Source organism: Ambystoma mexicanum, chromosome 2q (genome assembly GCF_040938575.1).
Source record: "Ambystoma mexicanum isolate Mex_15411 chromosome 2q, UKY_AmexF1_1, whole genome shotgun sequence".
Taxonomy (NCBI): Eukaryota; Metazoa; Chordata; class Amphibia; order Caudata; family Ambystomatidae; genus Ambystoma; species Ambystoma mexicanum.
In genome coordinates this window covers 1209292171-1209315142 of record NC_090924.1, presented here as the reverse complement: position 1 = coordinate 1209315142, position 22972 = coordinate 1209292171, and positions in this window count along the sequence as shown.

Genomic DNA, 22972 nt, shown 5'->3' with positions numbered 1-22972 from the left:
TATATTTACCATTAGATCTCAAAGAAAATGTACAAACTCTAGGAGTGCAACGGCCAATAGAACAGTCTTTAATTGTCTTAGTAAATGGCGTGCCTACAAAAGACAAAAAAAAGGCAACAACTTGTAGACTTACATAAAGTTAGACAAGCCCTGCAATATCTAAAAAACAACAATTAATACTACAAAGAGGTTAATATTGAAGAAAACCTGAGAGAAACCATTGAAATAATTCAAGAGTCACCAGAAACTGGTCAATTTGAACTTCTAAATCCTGATACAGAATGGAATATTTTCGACCATTATACAATTCATTCTTTACACTCTAAAGACGCTATAGATGATGCTCTGGAAACGTAACAAATGCGACAAGCCAAAGGATCTCCAATCAACATATGGGAAAAAAGTATAGAAGCATGGGCCTTTCCTCTACTCTTTCCTATTGGAAAAGGAGGAAGGTATGATGATAGATCCACTCAGATAACAGCATCAGAATATCGCTCTCTACAAATGTATTCTGACAACCCCAGATTCAGACAAAACGTAGAATACATATTCCACCTTCTCTTTGAAAGTGAAATAGCAACTCTATGCTACGGAGTTGCGCACACATTAAAATCAGATACCGATTTTCAAAATATGTCAGCTACACAATTATTACAAAAAGTGCAAGAAAAAGATGAGTCAAGTATTACAAATCTTTTAGCAAATATGCGTGGTACAAAAGAATACTTGTTCCGACGTTACGCAGATGTACACTGTATGATAAGAAACCTTGGCCCACTCACTTAGTTTGTTACATTAAGTTGTGCAGAATAAGCATGGGAAGATTTACACGATTTCCTACGCATAGCAAACACAAAAAACAAACATAGATATAAAAACACTAGGAGAACTCTGCTCTCTAGATCCTGTAACTGGATCAAGATATTTCCATCATCGTTTCATTGCTATGCTACACTTTATTTGTAATAAGACTGTTCCTCCCCTCGGTGAAGTTCAACACTTGTTTTGGAGAAAAAAATACCAACCCAGAGGAGCACCACACATCCACATGCTATTATGGATTTAAGATGCTCCTAAATTTGGTCAGCAGTTCATCCAAAAATATGTCACTTGTGAAATCCCTTCACAAACAACACATAGTGACCTTCATGCACAAATTTTACAATTTCAAAGACACAAATGTGGGAAATATTGCTGTCACAAATATTTAAAAAAGGGAAATACAACACCAAATGCGGCTTTGGTTTCCCTAGACCAGTTTCAGCAACAGGTCAAGTAATCAACTTCATGTCTTCAGTCAGACATAGTATCAAATGTAAATGACCTTAGAACACATATTACATACAATGATTCCAATGCAATTATTGCCCTATTATGGAATGCAAACATAGATATGCAGTACATTGCAGACAATCCACTGCAGTTGCACTAAATGTCACAGCCTACTTAACCAAAGCAGAGAAAACAGAGCTTCAGGACCTCTATGATGACATATCATCTGACAAAACACTATCAGAGAAATTGAACAGCTTAGGCATAAAAATGCTCATAGAGAATGTGGCTGCTATGAAGCTGCAGACCGTTTAATGGGTACTGCTTTGTATGGAAAATCTGACCACATAGTATGGCTAAGGCGTGGTCCTGTTAAATCTAGAAAAAGTTCTCAAATCATATGAGGACATAGAAACAATAACCAAAAATGATCCCAACAGCCAAGACATTTTGTAAAACAGTTTACTAGACACATACTACCCAAACAGGAGTACCACTTTGGAAACCATGTGGCTCAACCACATAGCCCAAAACTTCACATACAAAAATAATGTTAAACCAGATGAAAAGAAAGGTAGCTACAGAGTGGTAAATTGTGAAGGCAGCTTAGCGAAACTTACCAAAACACAGCTTATTTAATCATATCAAATTGTCATTAAAAACTCCTCAGCATAAAGAACTATATTACATGTCCCTGCTACAACTTTGTAAACCATGGAGAAAAGAAGAAGAGTTTCTGGATACATATGACTCCTATGAAGACGCTTTCAAAGCAAATGAAAGCACTATAACAGACATAAACTGTACACAGTACCAAACAATGTTGCACAATGAACAGCAACATGAAGAAGAACTCCAGGCTCAACTACAAGTGGACACTCCCGACAGTAGTCAACCTTCTGTAACAGGAAGCCAAGAACCACTTGGACAGCCACTAATAGCAAATGAGCCAGAATTAGCCATGATAGAAGTAGAAAACCCCATGTGTCAGTATGAACAAGCTACACAAGACTTTGCTGTACTAAAATCACAACGGAACAATGAGCAGCATAGCATTTTCCAAGTAATAACAAAACAAATTGAACATGCTGTAGAGCATGAAAATAAAAACAGTACCTTCCAAGACTACAAACCTATACTACTATACGTGAGCGGTGAAGCTGGATCAGGCAAAACATTCTTAATCAAAATAATCAGCAAGTTCCTTCAACAATTGACAAACAACAAACTGTCATCTGTTGTAACTGCCCCCACAGTTTTAGCTGCCTACAACATAGGCAGTGTCACTTTACACCGATTACTACTCTTTGCAGTAGAACACCAAAACAAATTAGACTATTACAAACTTTCCACAGAAGCTGCAATGGAACTACGCAGAGTTTTCAAACAATGGAAATGCTGCTAATAGATGAGGTGAGCATGGTCTTCAACCTAATGTTGGCTTTTATTCACCTCAGATTACAAGAGGTCCTCAAAACAGACTACGAACAGCTCTTTGGAGGAAAACACATTATTGTTTTTGGAGATCTTCTTTAATTGACACCAGTGAAAGCTGAACCTATTTTTAAAACCTTAGGGCACAAACTGTACCGTAAAACTCTTGGCAGCATAGGGAATGTCAACCGTTGGCAAAATTTCCAATACAGAGAATTAACAGAAAACATGCGCCAGTCTGCAGACCTCGCATACGCCAACATTTTAAAAAGTATTAGAGTTGGTGTACTATCTCAAGAAACACAAGCAATATTAAAAACCAGGCCCATCCATGCACTCTATGGCCATAACTCATGTGCTACTGATGGAACAATTAGCACACAAAAATGTCAATTGTATGGCCTTAATGCCAACTCTTGCAAGCTGTTCAAAATTCAATGAAACAATGTTGAAAAAAGAAATGCAACCAATAATTGAAATTTGCTCCACAGATAAACTGGACGTACATGGTATGACACTACCCAATTGTCAACAAGCCACAACAAGACTAAATACCCTAGAAAACACAGCTGGTTTGGAGAAAATATTAAAATTATCTTTAAACTGTAGAATAATGCTTAAACATAACCTTGACATGGAGCAAGGACTAGTTAATGGAGAACTTGATACAGTTGTTGACTTTCAAACATACCCATGTGACAAACATGTCAGGCCTTCTACACCCTTGCAGATGTCAATTCCTCACGCACTGCTTTTGAATTATACATTATTCTAAAGTTTTGCTTGAATTCTCTATGGTGAAAATCAGTATTACTCAGTGATAGTTTTCAGACATGCTGCTTCTCTTAAAGCTAGCGGGAACCACAGTCTATAGCTTTTTATTTTAAGTCTTTTTATGTTATTGCAAACACTCTCTGCAATTCCATTGGTAACTACAGAGAATTGTCTCTGCCATCCACAATACACACAAATGTATTGTCTCTCTTTCGATGAACATTGCAATTTTCTTTTCTTGAAACGAAACAGGCTTCTATTTTGTTTAATACTTTTTATAGAGTTTATTGAAATATGAGCAACAGGACAAAACAAGCAGTAGTATAGAATTCTTGTAAAACAGGATTATGAAACCAAGCTAACTGTACAATGCATACAATATATAATAAAAATAAATCAACATGGGATAAACCAATAAACCAAAGAAAAGCAAAGCATGAGAGAGCAAGAATGGCATTCAACTAACGTAAAATCTGGATGAGTAATTGTATATATACGTAACAGCAGAATCTACAGACTTACTAATGTACACACAGACAGGGAACGACATAGACAAACTAGACTAAATATGAAGAGGACAGGAGGGGAGAGTGATCTAGTATAGAGAGTATACAGATGCAACAAATCACATAAAAGTGATAATTCAGTTCTCACAGAAAAATCAAGTGTCATGCGTAGACAAGGGTAGACAAGGGTTGGAAATCAAAGTAGTTGATCAAATTGACCCATTTGAAATCATGTTTCGCTAATAAATTGAGACATTTGGCCATGCAATATTCCAATCTATGAACATGACAAATATTATTCCACCAGCCTTTAGTAGATACATTTTGAAATTCTTTCCAATTTGGAGTAATTTGTTTAAAGGCACTAATGATGAAAGGATCATAGAGAGTGCCCGGTCCATCCCCAGCAACAATGTCCAAAGTAATGTTTCCCAAGACATTTGTTCATTTTTGAAATATGTGTCAACTGAACCCAAACATCTTGCCAAAAAATACAAGCATAGGGGCATTCATAAAACATATGTATGAAGGAGCCTAAGGTGTTCTTACATGACCAACAATTGCCAAATGATGCTACAAATTCTCATTTGGGTAATAAATGCTATTAGGAAAAAGAAAATGCTTCTTTGAGAGATGTTGGCTGAGGTGGATTCATTTTAGACCAAATTTGCATCCATATCTTTTCATCAAACACAGTACCACAATCCATTTCCCATTGGGCTTCAAAGGCCCATTTCATATTCAAAGTTCTATTTTGCCATATCAAATTATGCAGTTTAGCAACCTTTGTAATGTTGGCCATCGGCAATGATTGCAGTATATTGAGATCAGGTGTTAATTCGTTTTTGACATAGAAATCAAAACAGTCAAGGCAAGCTTTAATCAACTTATTGCATAAATAAAAGTCATAAGTAGGAATAGAGAATTCTTCTTTAATATTCATGGCCTCCAAAACAAAGTTCTTCCATTTGCAGTATGCCCAAATATAAAAATCTCATTATGTAAATAGATTGGGGAAATCAGGTGTTTTTCTAAACTGAGCCATGTAGTGGTGTCAATATTGTCAGTGAACGAGAACCAGTTATGCACTTGTTCCATAAAATGCTATGATAGCATTTGAGGTCTGGGAAACTGCCTCCCCTTCTTCTTCATAGGGTGCCTTACGCTTGCTGATGGCAATTCTTGAATTCTTTGTTCCACATAGAAATTGATCAGAATTGAATTAATAGATTTAAAGAAGGAGGATGGAGAGGGATGGGAAGCATTTGTAAATAAGAAATAATGATAGGTGATAACATAATTTTAATAGTCTCCAAACATCCCCAATAAGACCAGCATTAGTGGGACCAGACGGACATCAAATCACTAAGTCAACCCAGCAAAACAACTGTGTTCAGTTTAATTGTAATTATAACCAACTAGGTGAATTTTATTTCTAAATATTTGAACAATCTTTCACACCATTTGAGGCCAGAGGTATCTAGTTCATGTTTAAGACAAAACGGATTAGGGGTAGAGCCTCAGATTTGTCTTTGCTGAGCTTGTACCCTGACACTGGTGAGAAGAGATCCAATTTATTCAGTAAGTTAGGAAAATGGATTTTGGGGTTCTTTTGAGGTATAAGTACGTCATTGGCATAAGCCTCAATAATCTCATGTTTGCCCCTTCTGACTCCATGAATATGCATATAATTTCTAATCAGTTCCAATAGAGATTAAAAAGACAGGACATATACAATGGGGGATATGGAGCACCCTTGTTCCATTCCTCTTTTAAGAGAGAAAAATTATGAGGATTGACCATTGATAAAGAGAGACGTTTGGGGGTCTGAAGTTTGACAAAAGAAATAAAGCCTTTATCACAGCCTTGTCCAATAATGCGTGAACAAGATAAATGAATTTCACCTTGTCAAAGGCCTTCTCAGCATATAATGAAATTGCAGCAAAACCATCTCTATATTTTGTATCATTCTTTTTAAGATGAATAGACTCCAATAATAATCTAGCATTAGAAGTAACATTTCTCCCTTTAATAAACCATGCTTTTCTGATTTTGCTAATTTAGGAATGAAAGTTTCATTTCTATTTGAGAGAACCATCACAAATATCTTACATTGATCATTAATAAGGGAAATGGGTTCATAATTCTTTGGAGGATGAGCATCTTTCTGGGATTAAGGAAAGAACATTAACAGTCTTCTGCAAAGGAACCAGATGAGAAACCTCTGGTAGAAAAGCAAGGAACATGTGTTTCAAGCTTAGTGATTAAGAATTTGGAGATGTGAGAAAAACATTCAATGGATAAACCGTCTGGACCAGGGGCATTCTATTGGGGTAATTCCCCAAGTATGCCATAGGTCATCTGGATGTCTGTCCTCACTCTCACAGGTAACTATGACACCGACTCCCTGACCCTCGACAACATCTACAACACCATCCAAGCCTGGATGGCTGACAACAGACTATGCCTCAACTCGGACAAGACGGAACTCCTCCTGGTAGGTTCCCCCGACACGCTAAAAAACCTAGATGGCCAATTCAGCCACTTCACCATTGACTCCATTAAAATCCCGGTCTCCGATTCTGTCAAAACTCTGGGAGTTTACCTGGACTCCAGCCTATCCATGGATAGACAGGTCAACGCAATAGCATCCGCAGCTGCATATCATGCTAAACTTATCAATGCAATCAGGCCCTTTCTATCCAAAGAGAACTGCACCAACATAGCCAGAGCCATCACCGGCTCCAGGCTAGACTACTGCAATGTACTCTTTCTAGGAACCTCCAACAAAAACTTAGAGAGACTACAAGTAATACAGAACAATGCTCTCCGGGCAGCCCAAGGCATTGCTAAAAGAGAACACATCTCTGAAGCCAGAAAACTAGCCCACTGGCTCCCAATAAAGGAAAGGATCGTATTCAAAGCCCTGACACTGACCCACAAGTGCATTCACTTCACTGCTCCTGCATACCTTTCTCAAAGGATCCACCCTGTCTCCACCACCAGGCCAACCAGATCCCCGTACACCAACATGCTCTCTGTGCCACTAGTAAAAAGAGTAAAAGTGGGTGGATCCAGCTTCCCCTATCTCGCGCCCACCCACTGGAATGCCCTACCTCCCACTATCCGTGGCGAGGACTCCCTCACCACCTTCCGCAAAACACTGAAAACTACCCTCTTCACATAAGGACCGACACATCAGCACGAATACTTATCATATATGTTGTAATATACGACCAAATGCAATATTTGTAACAACAGTATGATTTCTTGTACTATTCATAATGTGTCAACAATCGCTATCATATGTACCATGTAACTAAGTTATTGCAAGTAATAGCGCCTCAATGCCCTTGGGCTGCTTGCGCGCTATATAAATATAAATAAATAAAAAAAAAAAATAAAAAAATAAGTAACATGATGAAGAGAAAAGCAATTCATGAAAACATTCAAGATAAGTTTCTGGCAGATTTGGAGGTAGTGATGTGTCTTTACTAATTCCTTTCTTCTCCTGCTGTCCCCCTCCCCTTTCCACAGCTACCTTGCCCCCCTCTCCCTCTCTGTCTCCTCTAGGGCTCCTTCTACACCTCTGAAGGGCGTACCACTGATCTGTATCCCTCCCCAGAAGTCTTACAAGGATGGCAGCCTTCTCCACATTGCCACTCTTAATTCTTGCTCTGCTGTCAAACATGCCTCTGATACCTGCTGCCTTCTTGAAGAACATGACCTTGATGTCCTCGGTCTCACTGAGACATGGTTCATGGGCAGCTCTGTCACCAGCTTTGACATGTTCCTATCTGACGGCTACAAGATCCTCTCTGCGCCCAGGCCCAACCAACTCGGTGGGGGTGTAGCCCTTATCTTCCATGAGTGGATTCCTGCCTTCGTCATTCCTATGCAGACCTACTCCTCTTTTGAATGCCTCGTCTGCCGGCTCTCTCCCTCCCCTAGCCATTCCGTTACTGTGGCTACTATCTATCGGCCACCTGGTCAGATTTCTTCCTTTCTCACTGAGTTGTCTTCATGGCCATCAGTCTGGCTTCAGAGCTGCCAGAAGCACAGAAACTGCTCTCCTGAACATCCGTGAAGACCTGCTCTCCAACCTTGACTCCAACACCCCGTGTGTCCTCATCTTGCTTGATCTCTCTTCTGTCTTTGATACTGTCAACCATGCCATCCTGCTCAACCGTCTCTGTGAGAACCTGGGTATCACTGGTCAGGCTCTGGCGTGGCTAACCTCTTTCTTCTCCGACCGACGCTCCCAGGTCTAACTTGGGTCGTTCCTCTCCGATATCTTTTTTTCTACCTGTGGTGTCCCACAGAGATCTAACCTCTCTCCCTGGCTGTTCAACCAATACCTGGCACTCCTTGCCCACGGCATCGCCACCCTCTGCCACAATTATAAGTGCTATGCTGATGATACCCAGCTCATTTTCAGGCTACCCTCGGCCTCCTCCTCGCCTTCCCTCATCTCTGACTGTCTGTCTGCTATCCAGGAGCGCTGTGGCCTCTGCCTTAGTGCCAGTTTACTTAGATTTTTCTCATTGGCACACCCACTCCCTCATTCCCTGCAGCTCTCTGGCCGGCCTCTCTTGGCCCTCTTCCTGCTCCCACCTGCAAGGCTAAAAACCGCTGGGTCATCTTCATCTCCAAACTCTCCTTCTCTCCTCACATCTCTGACATCTCTAAGAAGTCACACAACCAGCTACACATCCTCAGAGCTTTTCTTCCTTTCCTCTCCTTCCCTCAAAAGCTCACCGTCTCCAGAGGCCTGATTAATTCTAGGCTGGACTATTGTAACAGCCTCTTTCTAAATCTACCTGCCTCTACGCTCCACCCTCTTCAACTTATCCATAACAGGATTGCGAGTCTTGTCCTTGGCCTCAAACCCAGGGATCGTATCTCTCCCGGACTGAAATCTCTGCACTGGCTCCCAGTGGCTGCAAGGATTAAGTTCAAACCATCTGCATTGTCCACACAGCCTTCTGGGGCCTTGGGCCACAATACCTTCAACTCTCTCATCCCAAATATCTTCCTTCTCGAGCTCTACGCTCATCCTCCTCCAACTCCCTCAGGGTCAGTCGCTTCTCCAAGCAACGATTTGGTGGTAGATCTCTCTCTTCGGCAGGGGCCTCCCCCTGAAACAGCCTACCCACCTCCCTGAAACTTGATGAGAACCATCTCCGGTTCCGAAAGCACCTCAAAACCTTCCTCTTTGCTTCTGCCTTCTCTCCCCCTCTCCCCTGTTGAATTCCTGGCTGAAACTGCACTGGTTACTTGACCACCCTTTCTGATCTCGGGCTCAGGCCCCACCAATTGCACACCTGCACTGCCTCCCTGGCAATCCCCGCACGTGGGTGACTGTTATTGTGTATCCCTACAGTCCCCCTACCAGCACTTATGTCTACTCTTACCTTGCACTTGCCACCATCTGGCTGTTTTATTATCTCATTATTCTACTGTCCCATGTACTGCACTTTCCCCCCTCCCTTCCCCCACGCACTTTTCCCTTTCCCCCTTCCCATGCACCTGCACAATCTGAATGACACCTGGCCTAGTAAGATCTGTCTTCCCCCTGTTTCCCCTCCCTTGCCTCGTCGCGCCTCGAAACACTTGTGTATAGGGGCATTATAAATGTCATATTCTATCATAACATATCATACTATTAAGTTTTAGTGGTCGTATGAAAGCCTTGAGGTCCGCAGGATCATCAAAGAAAGATGTTCTACCGTTAAAGGTTGAAAGAGCACGGGTGATGGAGGCTGTATCTGACATTACGTTGTCGACAGATAGGATATAAATTCCTTTCTGCACATTGCCGTTCTCTTAGCCACATCCTGAGAGATATAAATTCTGTTGCCCTTCCACATGTGATTATTCTTTTCATTAGCTTTTAGAACTAATGAGTAATAATTGGGTGTACTCCAACATCAAATATATCAACAGGCATGGTATAGAGCATGCAGTTTGAGAACCACTGGGCGGACAAATTTGAATGTTGAGAAGGACTTCTGGTGAGAAATGAAGTAAAGCAGGCAGCCTCTTCTCTAGAACCAGGATAGCGTAACTTCCTACACAGCCCTCAGGCAAACTTGAAATGCGAAGATTGTTACATCTACTACTATTTTCCTAGTCTTCATTGTACTTTTCCAATTCTTTGACAGATTTTTCTCAAGCAGTAACACTCTAGGATATATTTCTTCCGAAATACCTATTCGGTTTACAATCTCACTCATTCGTTTTTCAAAAACAAACCATCTGTCATCAAGTTGTTGAAGCTTTTGATTTGCGGTCTCCATAAATACTTTAAGCAATTTTATTTCATATGAAAGCACAACCCTGCTGGGGTCTGGAGCACTAATCTTTGGAGGGGACTAACTTTTGGGCCTTTTCTATAAGTAGCAGAAGAGGCCCCAGCTGGTCCAGCCTATATAAGAGGTGTCTTTTGACTACCTCTCACAACTGCCATAATTACACGCACCAAGAAATAAGTAAATTGATAAATTAAAGTTAGATCAACCACACATTTATTGTGGAAGATTAAAATATGTTGTAGAATTAACAGGAACAATTAGAATAGTCTCCTGTGGCCAAATAATTGCTGCATAACATTGTTAGCAATGCTATCTGTATCTGAAGTTAACATGGAGCCGAAAGAATAAAAGAAAAGTTCCAATTGTAAATTTGATAACGGGCCAATAGATGGCATAGCCTACTCATGTAGCTGAGGCCAAATTAAGCTGTCCACATTGCGTGACCGCTGCCACCTTTCTTCTTCTTATGTGAGTCGGCTCCCAGTCAGCAGACGCACAACCTCAGCAGGGAGAGTCATCCGGAAGCGTTGCAGCGGGTTCCACAGGAAGCCAGAAGTGAGTATCAGAGAAGGAATGTTGCTGTAAGATTAACATAAATTATGTAGAGTAAACTAACGCAGATGGGCGGGCGGGAGATATGGACTCAGGCATCCATACTTAAATGGTGCCAAGCCATGCCCCCAGAAACAGGCTTCCTATCAGCATAGATGGTTTTCTGTTATATCGGCTAGACCAAAGCATGAACCATGCTGCCCAGGCCGTCCTTATGGCTGGAACAGGTACCCTGGGAAAAAGAGGGTGGAGTTATGCCTGCTTAGTCCATCTTGTATTCATATGGGCGAGCCGGGGACCAACTACTGATGTTTTCTCAAAATGTGTGTCTAGGACATCCCTGTCTTGAGCACCCTTCTCATGTAATGTTTCATACATTTGTACTTTATTGAGGACTGCCAAGGAAATGCATGGTGGCAAAGAAAACCAAGAAATTAAGCCGTTTCAATCATAATATAGTGAAGACTTGAAGTACTCAATTTCCCAAATGTCCTTTACTTGATTGGTCTACTCTCACACACTTTTCCTCACACGTTTAGCAAAGCAAACACACACAAAATGCATTTTGCACAAAAAACTAAACCACCCACAAAAGTGTATCCACTATATAGAAGCAAAATAATTCCTTCACTATATGTGAACAGATCTCTAACACACCATTCAAAATTGAGTCATTTTCAGACGGAACACACATTTTTGCACCACCTAAATGCCCTTAAAATACATGTGCCACAACACTGTGATGGCATTCTCCTAAAAGTACAAATGGCATGGAACTATTTAAAATAAGCATGCAGCAGACACACAACACAATATGACCCCACACTTTCACTTTCACACTCTTCCAGCACAAACCAACTAAACATCCAATCACATTCCTAAAAACAAGTGAACACTAACAATAATGATTGGACAAGCTTTGGAAAATACACCCTAAGAAACTGTATTAACGGAAAACCTCTATCAGCTTCAAACCACCAACTGAAAATGGTCACAGAATCGGCTGAAGGCACAACAATTTTCACAAAACCTGAGCTCCAACTAAAGGCATACACATCAGTAATTCCTTTAAATTATTAAAACATGTAATCAAAAACACCAAAAATATACATTTGGATTTCTAATTAGCAGTATTGATGTTAATTTCTTTTCAATACCAGAAACGTAGCAAATAAAACTGTAAAAAAATAAAAATGTACAATCACATTAAATATACATACATTCTTGTGATATACATAGGTATGTAGGTGAAAGAAGCAAATGCTGAATGTCTACTTCTTACAGATATGTTCAATGTTCAATGTGGGACAATTGAAATAGTCCCTCACCATGGGCTATGCTAGCTTCTTCTGTCAGGGTTTGTAGGCAAGAAATCTCTATTTTGAAAACTTGAGTACAAGCGCCATGCATGTCCGATGCCTTGTAGAATTATAAAACAAGACCTAGGTACATGTACTGAAAGACTGCCATGCCCTAAACAGATGTTTCCATACGCATATTCTGTCAGGATGTTATTGATAATATGTGATGTCATCCAGGATTTCATTGATGATGCCATGTGTGATGTCATCTGTGTTGTAGTGTGTACAGTTTGTGCACTTTATTATGTGCAACAGAGCAACTCCAAAGAGGATCACTCCCTCCCTTTTACTGGTGGGAACAACCAGTCGCAAGATGAACTTTGATTTAAGCCATCTCCGAAGGTACTGTGAGGTTCCAGAGCTGTGGATCTCCAATACAAGGAGACTTGCTGCCCATTTCGAATGCATCATCGTGGAAAGTCCAAATTCCTCCAAGTCCTTGCTGAGCCCTCAATGACACTCCAGAGACACAATCCAACTCATCCAGACCCACTCATCAAAGTTATGGACTGCAGGAAATGAAGAAGATTGACTGGGCAAATTGCGTCCTTTGTTGATGCTCTAGAAAAGGCACCAAAACCTCAGAGTGACCAAAGAAGTTGATGGAAACCGTGCCAGACGTCCTCCCTCGAAAATGTTGCTGAGAGATTCTGTCCATTGTGCTGCCTTTCATCATCAGACTAAAGAATCTGCAGGTTGGGTCCAGCACTGCCTCATCGAGGAAAATCCAGCAAGAAATTTTGAATATTAGAATATTTTGTTCTAAAGTAAGGCTAGGTTGAAGTGGGCGGGTGCGGTCGGGAGCGGTGCTCCTATACTTTATATTTTTAAGTTTTACTGTTCCTATACTTTTATTTTAAAAATGAACTGTTCTGGAATGGTTTTGTTGTAAAGTAAAAGTGTAGGAAGAAGTTGAATCTTGCACTTCAGTGCACTGCACTGAAAATTCCCATAAATAGCAGTTCTGTTTGTTTGGGGTTTGGATTGTGCATTGGAGGGGCCGGGGTGATGAGGTTTGTGGGGAGCAGGGGCAGGCCAGCAGGGACCATAGTTCCATTACTTCTTTTCATACACTTCGATCACTGATGTAAGGTACCGTGGGGAGAAAGGTGTTGCTTACCTTGATCCATGAAGTCGCTCCAGAGCGTTGGCATGCACAAAGAGGTGTCCAGGGTGCACCCCTCTAACCTCCGACTCAAGCTGCTGCTGAGTCCCTTTAGCAAGTCCTTAACAGGGTCCCTGATGTTGGTTTAATCTTGCTACATGCTAATGACTAGAGGCTCTAAAGTATCCACAGGAATTTTTGGTATTCTGATGCTTGTCAAGACTTTGAGCCCTCTCCGAACTGCCTTTAGCTAGGGTTGCATTTTGTAACTTAAAAGACTTGCTGCAACAATCTTAGGCCTAGCTAGTATGACACTAACCAACTATTTTCCTTCCCAAAAGTCACTATCTTATATGTGTATGAGGAGTAAAAGTCTTTAACCTTAATCCTGCTATGATTTGCGATTGCGCGTTATTACCGATAATACGATAGAACTGTCATTACTGTCACCAGTTGTAACAAACGTAACAGTGTGCAACTACAAATTAAGTAGTGTCCTTTGAACAGTATTCTGAAATATTCCTATGTGTTTTGGTTTATTGCGCTATATATTTAAAAGTGATTTGTGTGTAAATATAATAAATCCATATTTTAATATCAATGTATGAGTAAGTGTTTCTTTGATGTACATTACTAACTAGGTTCAGTGTACTAACCTTCCGCTCACATGTTCTTCTTATGATAAGTCTGGCTTCTCTGCCACTCTGCCAAGGTTCCATGAGTAGTACAGACTGATCCTAACAGTTGGGGATCTACAAACCTTTGGGATAGTTTTGTGAAGTCCTACCATCCAGACGACTTTGGGAAAACTCCTCTAACACTGATCAACAGGCAGAGTTCAGGGTTTTCACTGCTGATTGAAAGAGCCTGAATTAATAGAGGCAAAACCAGTTTTTGTGTAATAACTAGGCATTAGACAGTGACTGCAGTGATTAATAGAGTCAAATCAATTGAAGGGAGCACCCCCCACCTTAAATTTAAGGGCCGCCCAACCTCTTCCTCTGTCCACTGCCCTGTCTGTCTCTGTGATTGGTGCCCTTTCCCTCCCCCACCTTACGTAACTTCTCCTGGAAATGTTTTTAAAAAGCCCCAAAAAATAAAAAATGCAAAAAAAAACATAAAAAAGTGATTCCTTCAGGAGCCACCTTTGCAGCAAAGTGCACGGACAGCGCGGTAGACCGTGGTCACTCATCAACAAGCAGAGTTCATCGTTTTCACTGCTGATTGAAAGAGCCCAAATTAATAGAGGCAAAACCAGTTTGTGTGTAATAACTAGGCATTAGTCAGTGACTGCAATGGTTAATAGAGTCAATAAATTGAAGGGAGTGCCCACTACCTAAATTTAAAGGCCACCCAACCTCTTCCTCTGTCCACCAGACTGTCCATCTCTGTGGTTGGTGCTCCTTCCCTCCCCAACCTTACGTTACTTCTCCTGGAAAACAAATTTAAAAGCCCCAAAAAATGAAAAATGCAAAAAACACAAAAAAATGATTCCTTTAGGAGCCACCATTGTAGCACAGTGCATGGACAGCACAGTAGACCATGGACACCTTGAACATTCCAAGCATGGCGTGGGGGAATTGAAATCAGTTTTATTGTTTTTTGAGCAAAAATGGTGGGTCTTAAAATAACCCTTTTTTTACTTTAATATATTTTTTGATTATTTTGTTTTATATACTAAACTAACAAAGATTCTACAGAACGTAATTAATTTTTGAAACTTTCACAAAAAGTGCTTCTAATATTTTTTGTCTATTCTTCATATTTTAATGCAACTTATAAGAAACAATTGAATTCATATTCGAAGGGGCTGATTCCTGGAATTTGTGCACCAAAAAACAGGGATTTGTGTGCCATTCTGCCTGCAAATCCCCATTTGTTCAACAGGGATTTGCTGGCAGAATGGCACACAAATCCCCGTTTTTTGGCGCACAAATTCCATGAATCAGCCTATATGTGTTTACAGAAATTGCTTCAATGCATTTTGAACATTTTGAAGAAAAATCTGATTGCTTACATCAGTTGGACGCACTCCATCTCTTCAAAGAAATGATTAAAATATCACATTTTATATTTACATAATAAAAATATGTCATGCCAACATCCCACAAAAAGGCACGTTCAACTTTGTTGAATTAGAGCCCTGCTTTTTCTATTTGTGGACAAAATAAATGTAAACACATCCACAATTATTTTTGAATGTGGAAACAGTTCAATCAACTTTCCAAATGTACCCTTCATTGCAAATTGTAATGGCATTCCGGTAACATAGCCCAAACGGTTGCCTCCACAGTGAACATCAATGATGTCCGGATGTTTCTAGTGAACCATATTCTCACAAAATGGGAGGAAGTCTGCCCACTTCATTCCTCACACTCCATACTCTGAAACTTGAAATTCATCAAATTCATGATTTTCAGACATTACACAGTGCTCAGAATATACCTTCGGCCAATGGATCCAAGAGTCTCCCAGAATCCATACACTCTGCTTACTCAAAGACATAGCCATAGCCATCTTCAGTGCACTCACCAAACAAAACTCCTGCTACCCTCTCTTCCTGTACACCACATCCAGAAAACCTGAGTGGCTGATTCCCTGTTGACCTCGGACATTTACAACTGTCCGCGGTCTGCACAGTCCCTTTTCCATGCCAGGCATCCTCAAAAGACCTGGATGGCACTTGCGGTGTCTGTAGCAGAGGGCAGCCCTTTTACCCTTTCCATTTTCATGTTTGTAACACTCCCTCATTGGCTGCTTTCAAACGGTCACACATCCATTCACCAAACACATCAAAAAACTCAGATTGGTGTTAGAAGCCTATGGAGAAAATGTTGTAGGGAGAAAAGACCGAAAGTTATTTTTCCCCCAAAAACTTTCGTCTTTTCTCCCCTGAATATTTCTGACTTGCCCCCCGCCCCACCCATACCCACACCCCCAACCCCCTATGTACCTTGCGGTGGCACACTTCGCTGTGTGTCACTGACTTGCTGTGTCCCTGCAATGCCTGTTCCCTTTCACTTCTGTGATTGGGAACTGGTGATTCAGGATCCGTTCCTTTTTTTTCTTTCTTTTTTTTACTTGTTACAGGATCGGCTGCGGGGGCCAACCCCGCAACCGCCGCTCACAGCATAGTGAACAAGGGTGCCGGGGACTACCCTGCAGCCTTTTAGCCCTGGCCACTGAATGGGGTATTTGGTCGAACTTTTCAGCCGTTCAGAAGTTTGGCTAAATCTTCCATTTTGGATTAAAATGACAGGGTTTCCAAAAACTCTACAACTAACTCTGTCATCTCAGTTCAACAATTCAGATGTACACTTGAACTCTGAGAGTACATATCTCCTGTCAATCACAGCCATCTGCATGAAGAACTACTGTGAAACTCTCCAAGATTGCTTGTTCCAGATTCAACAACATCTGCATCTAACAATAAATAGTACAGGTATGCTTATATTTTTAAGTATTTTCTTAAACACTTTTACAAATACATATATGGAGGGTTCTTACCACTCACCCTGTAATACGTTTCTCAGTAAGCATACTCTCTTTTTTAACCACTCCAGGAAAAGCTGTGCATTACAACAATCTGCACCTGCTCACATGAAGCAGCAAATACTTACAATGCTGTGTGTTTAAAATATTTCTTTTTAGGGGCCCAACATCACCCATTCCAATCTGTAGGTGCTTGTCAGTTTTTCTTTGCATTCTGTTACTTTTAATTCCGCTTCTCCCATTATAAACTAAAACTACAATTCCCAGAATGCAAAGATAAAACTGGACTGGACTGGAAGATTTGACAGTGTGACATTTATATCGAATGAAAACTATAAAATGATTTGCGTTTATAAATGTTTCTTTTTAGGAATATGTTGATGAAAGTTAAAAACAGCATATGTAAATTTCTAGCAGCACTGTATGTATCCTTTTTGTAAAAAAAAGAAAAAGCAGATGCAACACATTTGTACAGCATGCTTAAATGCATACATAACCCATTCCAATCTGTAGCTGCTTATCTAGTCCTGATTTTTTCTCCACAATCTGGGACTTGTAATCCAAGTTTTATAATGGGAAAAGTGGAACTACAAGCCTCAGAACTCAAACAAATAAAATAGGACTACATAAGCATCTACATTTTACAATGGATCATGTTGGCAAGTATTCATGTACTCCCAACATATTAAATTTCCACATGCCAAGTGCCATTAAAAGGTTTTCTACAAATCTTTTCCATCTACTTTTCTTCTCTTTTACAAAAAAGTTACACACAGAGCTCCTATTAATGTGCATATGCATTTCTTATCTTTCATGAAAATGCTCCTAAAAACAAACATTTTTAAATGGTCAGCATTTTCCATTTTTTATTCAATATAAATTACACTCTTTCCAACCTCACTCATTACATCCCTTACACTGCCACCATTCTCCACCTGCTCCCACATATCTGTATACTGCGAAAGTTTTTTGTATACGACACTTCACCTTACATATAAAGTTTTCTCCTTTCCCAACCTCTTCTGTACGAGACCGAACACCGCTGCAACAATCCAGCATTACATTCCAACTAGGCCACAGTTTCCCTAGTCTTTAAAAACACTGCAACACAATACAAACACATTACACCACAAAGAAAGCACTTCTTTTATTGAAGTCAGCACCACAAAAAATAACGTAGATATGCACCTTTACCTCACACTAATGTTTTCCCTGCACCTTCTAATGTGTGAAACAGAACAACGTATACTCCAATTTCTACAACAACATACTTAACACACTTTAGTACACTACCCATGACACAACTTCATTAACTCTTCTTCTCAACAACTCCTCCTACCCTCAGAAATAATAACCTTGCTTGGTAAAAGTACTTCACCATTACTACATATCTGCACTAAATTCCTTTTACAATTACAGAAACGAAGAACGATGCTGAAGACAGCTACCAAAAAAAAACAAAAAACCTTCTCATCCTACAAAGTAAGCACATTAATGTACCATGTACATGTCTCTAATTGTAACAATTTCCACTAGCCTACAGTATTCATTTGTAATCAACATTTATTTCTGAAAGATGAAGTAAGCCTGGATTCCAACCTCATATTGGCTTTAATTCATCTCTGAATGAAACAACTCCTAAAAAACTGACTACTAAGAACTGTTTGGAGGAAAACACGTTCTTGATTTTGGAGCACTCCTACAGTTAACATCAGTAAAACGTCAGCCTATTATCAAAACATTAGGACACAAACAATGCTGCAACCCACTCAGCAGCATTGGAAATGTAAATTTCTGCCAACATTTTCAGTACAGAGAACTAACTCAAAACATGTGTCAGTCTGCAGATCCCACCTATGCTAACATTTGAAATGTATTAGAACTGGTTTGCTTACTAAAGATGCAAAATCCATCTTAAATTGTAGACTAATCCATGAGCTATATTGGAAAAACACAGCTGCTCCTGATGTCATGCAACAATTAACTGAGCTATATGTAAAGTGCATGTCAACTCTTGCAAGCTGAGTTAATTCAATGAGCCAATGTTAAAAAAATGAAATGCAAGCCATACTGCATATAAGCTTCACAGACAAACTAGGAGTACATGGTATGACAATCCCTATGTGTCAACAAGCAACAACATGTCTAAATAGCTCAGAAACATGTATCTCCAACACAGCTGGATCGGGGAAAATGTTAACTTTGTGTCTAAACTGCAGAGTAAAACCTAACCTTGATGTAGAACAAGGTTAGTCAATAGAGCAATTGGTACAGTTGTTGGCTTCCAAACATATCCACATGACAATAACATTCACTTTGTCGACATCCACTTTGACAAACTTGCAGAAGTTAAAAGAATTGGAAGCACAATAGCATGTTCCCTTCTTTTCAAAGACATCTATGGACGCAGAGAACAATTCTCTCTTTCTCTTGCATATACTGTCACTATTCACAAATCGCAAGGTCTAACCCTAGATACTGCATCGATTGACATTGGCAACACAGTCTTTAAAGAAGGTATGAGTTACGTGGCAATTTCCTGTCTCTGTACAATCAATCGTATATTCCTAGTTAACTTTGTTGCAAACAAAGTCAACACTGAAATTCCTTGGATACAACAGGCTATGTGCACTGTACACCCCATCTAGATATGTACCCTTTTCCTCAAAAATGAAAACCTTTAAAAAGTAAATGAATACAAACAGAACATAAAACAGATCTCCCAGCAATACAGCTAAAAATAAACAACAACCAACTGCTTCTCCATCAAATAATACAACCACAAAAGTGTCTACTACAAACTGAACTGCACATCCATCAGAAGGCAAAGAGACAAATATCTTTTCTCAAATACAAACTGCAGACTCACTCATCAAAGAATGCAGAGGTACAACTCTCTAATCCATTTAAACAGCAAATTATCTGGAGTAAATGTATATGGAAATGTACAATCAATCATCTCTTCCAATTGACACCAATTGTTCACAATGTTTACTTAAATGGCTCAGACCAGTTGTGTTTGCAAATGCTTGTCCTTCATAGAAATGCCACAAATAATCCTGACAGCAGTTAGAGTGTCTCAGTTATAAGCCAATAATTGAACTACTGTGCAGGAATGGTAAAATTTACCATGAACACACAAGAAGATCCACAAGAATTCCTAATGTACTTACTACAAGTACTGGAAACCAAAACACATCCTTATAGATTAAATCTTCGAGATTTAATACACATTGAAACACACGTGCATTCTCGGCAACCATGTTTCACAAGAGCACATCCCTAATGAACGATGTAGATATGTATCCATACCAAATTGTGAATCATTCCATTTCACCAACTTCTGGTGAATGCAAATCATAGCATATTATGCACTTTTTTCAATTCAGAAAATGGTTTAAAAAATGCAAAAAACTCACATAGCCAATATGTCATACTAATGCTTCTAAGGTACAATGCAGATGGTACTCAAAATAACTGTATACTCACTAGCTTTATAAACGGCCAATTATCTCTTGCCAAGAAAACATTCACAGTATTAGGCATAATATACCACACTAGTGCCACAAACACTTCAGGTTACTATACTGCATAGGTCACAAATGGTTGGTTTGAATATGATGACACCTCTGTTGCTCCAAAACATAGCTTACCACCAAATCTAACAAACACCTAATTAATAGTCTTTCAACCCAAATGTACCCAATAAACTGTAGCACAATTAACAGTTAGAATATGCCAAAAGGTATCTAACTACATCCATAATACTACAATAGTACTTTTAAAAGTCAATGGGCCTCATTACGAGTCAGGCGTTAAGGGGTTAACGGCGCCGTAAATGGCACCGACCCTTAACGCCTGATTACAAGGTCCCTTAGCGCCATGGTGATTTTAACGCCTGCTTTTTGCAGGCGTTAAAATCCATGGCGCTAAGGGACCATGGTGCTAATTACGCCACCGTAATTTACGGTGGCGTAATTAGCGCCTTCCCCAATCCCATTATGCCCTATGGGGCAAAAAAAGGGAATGGGGAAGGGTAAAATGGGAAATGGGGATTTACCGCCCCACTCATCTTGGAATGGGGAGGTAAATCCGCCATCCACCATGGTGTAAACATAGTTTACACCATGGTGGTAAGGGTACGACCCAGGCGGTAACTTACCGCCTGGGTCGTAATGAGGCCCAATGTAGTCAGAATACGCCAACAGGTATCTAACTACTTCAAAAATATCCTTCATTTCAATACACTTCAAATGTGCCATCACAATTTGTGTTACTACATAACTTCTAATAAAGGCTAATATAGTTAGAATACACCAACAGGTATCTAACTACTTTAAACATAGATATCTAATTACTTTAAACATTCCCTTACTGACAACACACCTCAAACAAACATACTATCACACTTACACTCACATAATGACCCAATGATTATTTAATGTCATACAACAGTGGTGTATCATACACTAATGTTGTAGCAAACATAGTACATAGAATGTACTGTTTATGACGGTCAAAAAAAGTAAATGTATATGTAACATTGTATACAAATAAAGCTCTTAAACTATCCTGATTAACAAATTATGATGTTCTTTTCCACAGAAAACGAACCAGAGTGTCCGGCTTTATTGCTGTATGCAACTAAGTAACCTTACCAAGCATAAACGCATACATATGCCATAAACACTATCGTCAATTGTACTTTAATTCAATTATATCATTCAACCATATTATAAACATTTTATATTCCACTACATTACCTATAATTGCTATAAACAAATTACTACTGTGTTGGTTGTGGCCAGTGGCCTGATTTTAGGGCCATGGCCTACATTTTTTAAAACATATAACAAGTGCATACAGTACACCTTCAAATAACAAAACAGTGGCATCTGCAAACCCTTTTTTCACCTACAAAAGCAACTCCATGTCATCTTTATTCCCCTCCCCTAACCTTTCCACACCCTCTTTCAGCCATCAAAATACTTCAAATGTGTTTTCCAAGCTGTTTATTCACATTGTTGTCCACGGACTACTGCGGTGTCCATGGAGCGTGTTGCACTTGCGCCCACTCTTTTCAAAATAACCCCAAATGTGTTTTTGAGACTTTTGTCCAACCACGCTCTCCGCAGACACCGGCGGCTGTGCACGGATCCAGCATGGCAACCGTTTCCACTAATATGACGTACCTCACGCTTTTCACCATCCAATCAATGGGCGCGTCCAATGCCTGTGGATATCACGCCACCCCCTGATTGGTCAAGGGTGTGTCCGCAGACTGAATAGAGTAGTGAGTCCCCGGACCAGACCCAGATATCACTACTTTTTTTGTATATACACCGTTTAAAAAAACAAACTAATAGACAGATTTACAACACATTTACAAATGCACACTTTCCCGAATGCTAACTGTTCAAATGATCATGCAAGGCTGTGTTCATTTGCTGGTGTTAAATGGTAATGTTTCCTTTGGGGTCAATTGTGGTGACAAGGCACACGGTCAACAGTTGCACATTTTAGTTCTTTAAATGAATCTGATGTTCTGATGTATGAGAGCAATTTCAGATGATTGTGGTATTAAGAAGACCATTTCAAAGCAGGGGTGTCAGGTGGGCAAACCACACAATCTTGGAATGGGTCCTTTTCAAAGGGGTTGCTTGATTCCTTCAAATGGTTTGGTTACTTGAGACAAAAATTGCTTTCATGCTGCTTTTCATGTGTGGGCTCTCTATTGTTTCATGAATAATGTGTTGAGGTGAAATCAGCTTTTTTCACTATGCAGTACCCTATCTATTTTTGGTATTCTGACATTGGAAATTACAAAAGTGTAGGCTGGGAGAACGTTTTTATTTTCTGGATTGTACACCAGGCTATTTGATGTATCACTTTGTTTGGAGCAGATACAAACGGTAGCATGAAAATGTCTAGGAAAAGTACTTGCACTGTTATATTAAAGTACCATTGAGTGACTTGTGCAACAGCAAATTGGGATCATGCACTTTTACCCCAGAGTAGGAGGCTCGTAATGACACACCTTTAAAATGTTCAACGTTGCATCCAGATCTGTGCTTCTTTTTTTCAATTTGCGTAATTGCGTGTTTATGTAACTTTAGGCATCATTGCAAGATTTAGATTTTCTGAATTTGCGTTTCATTT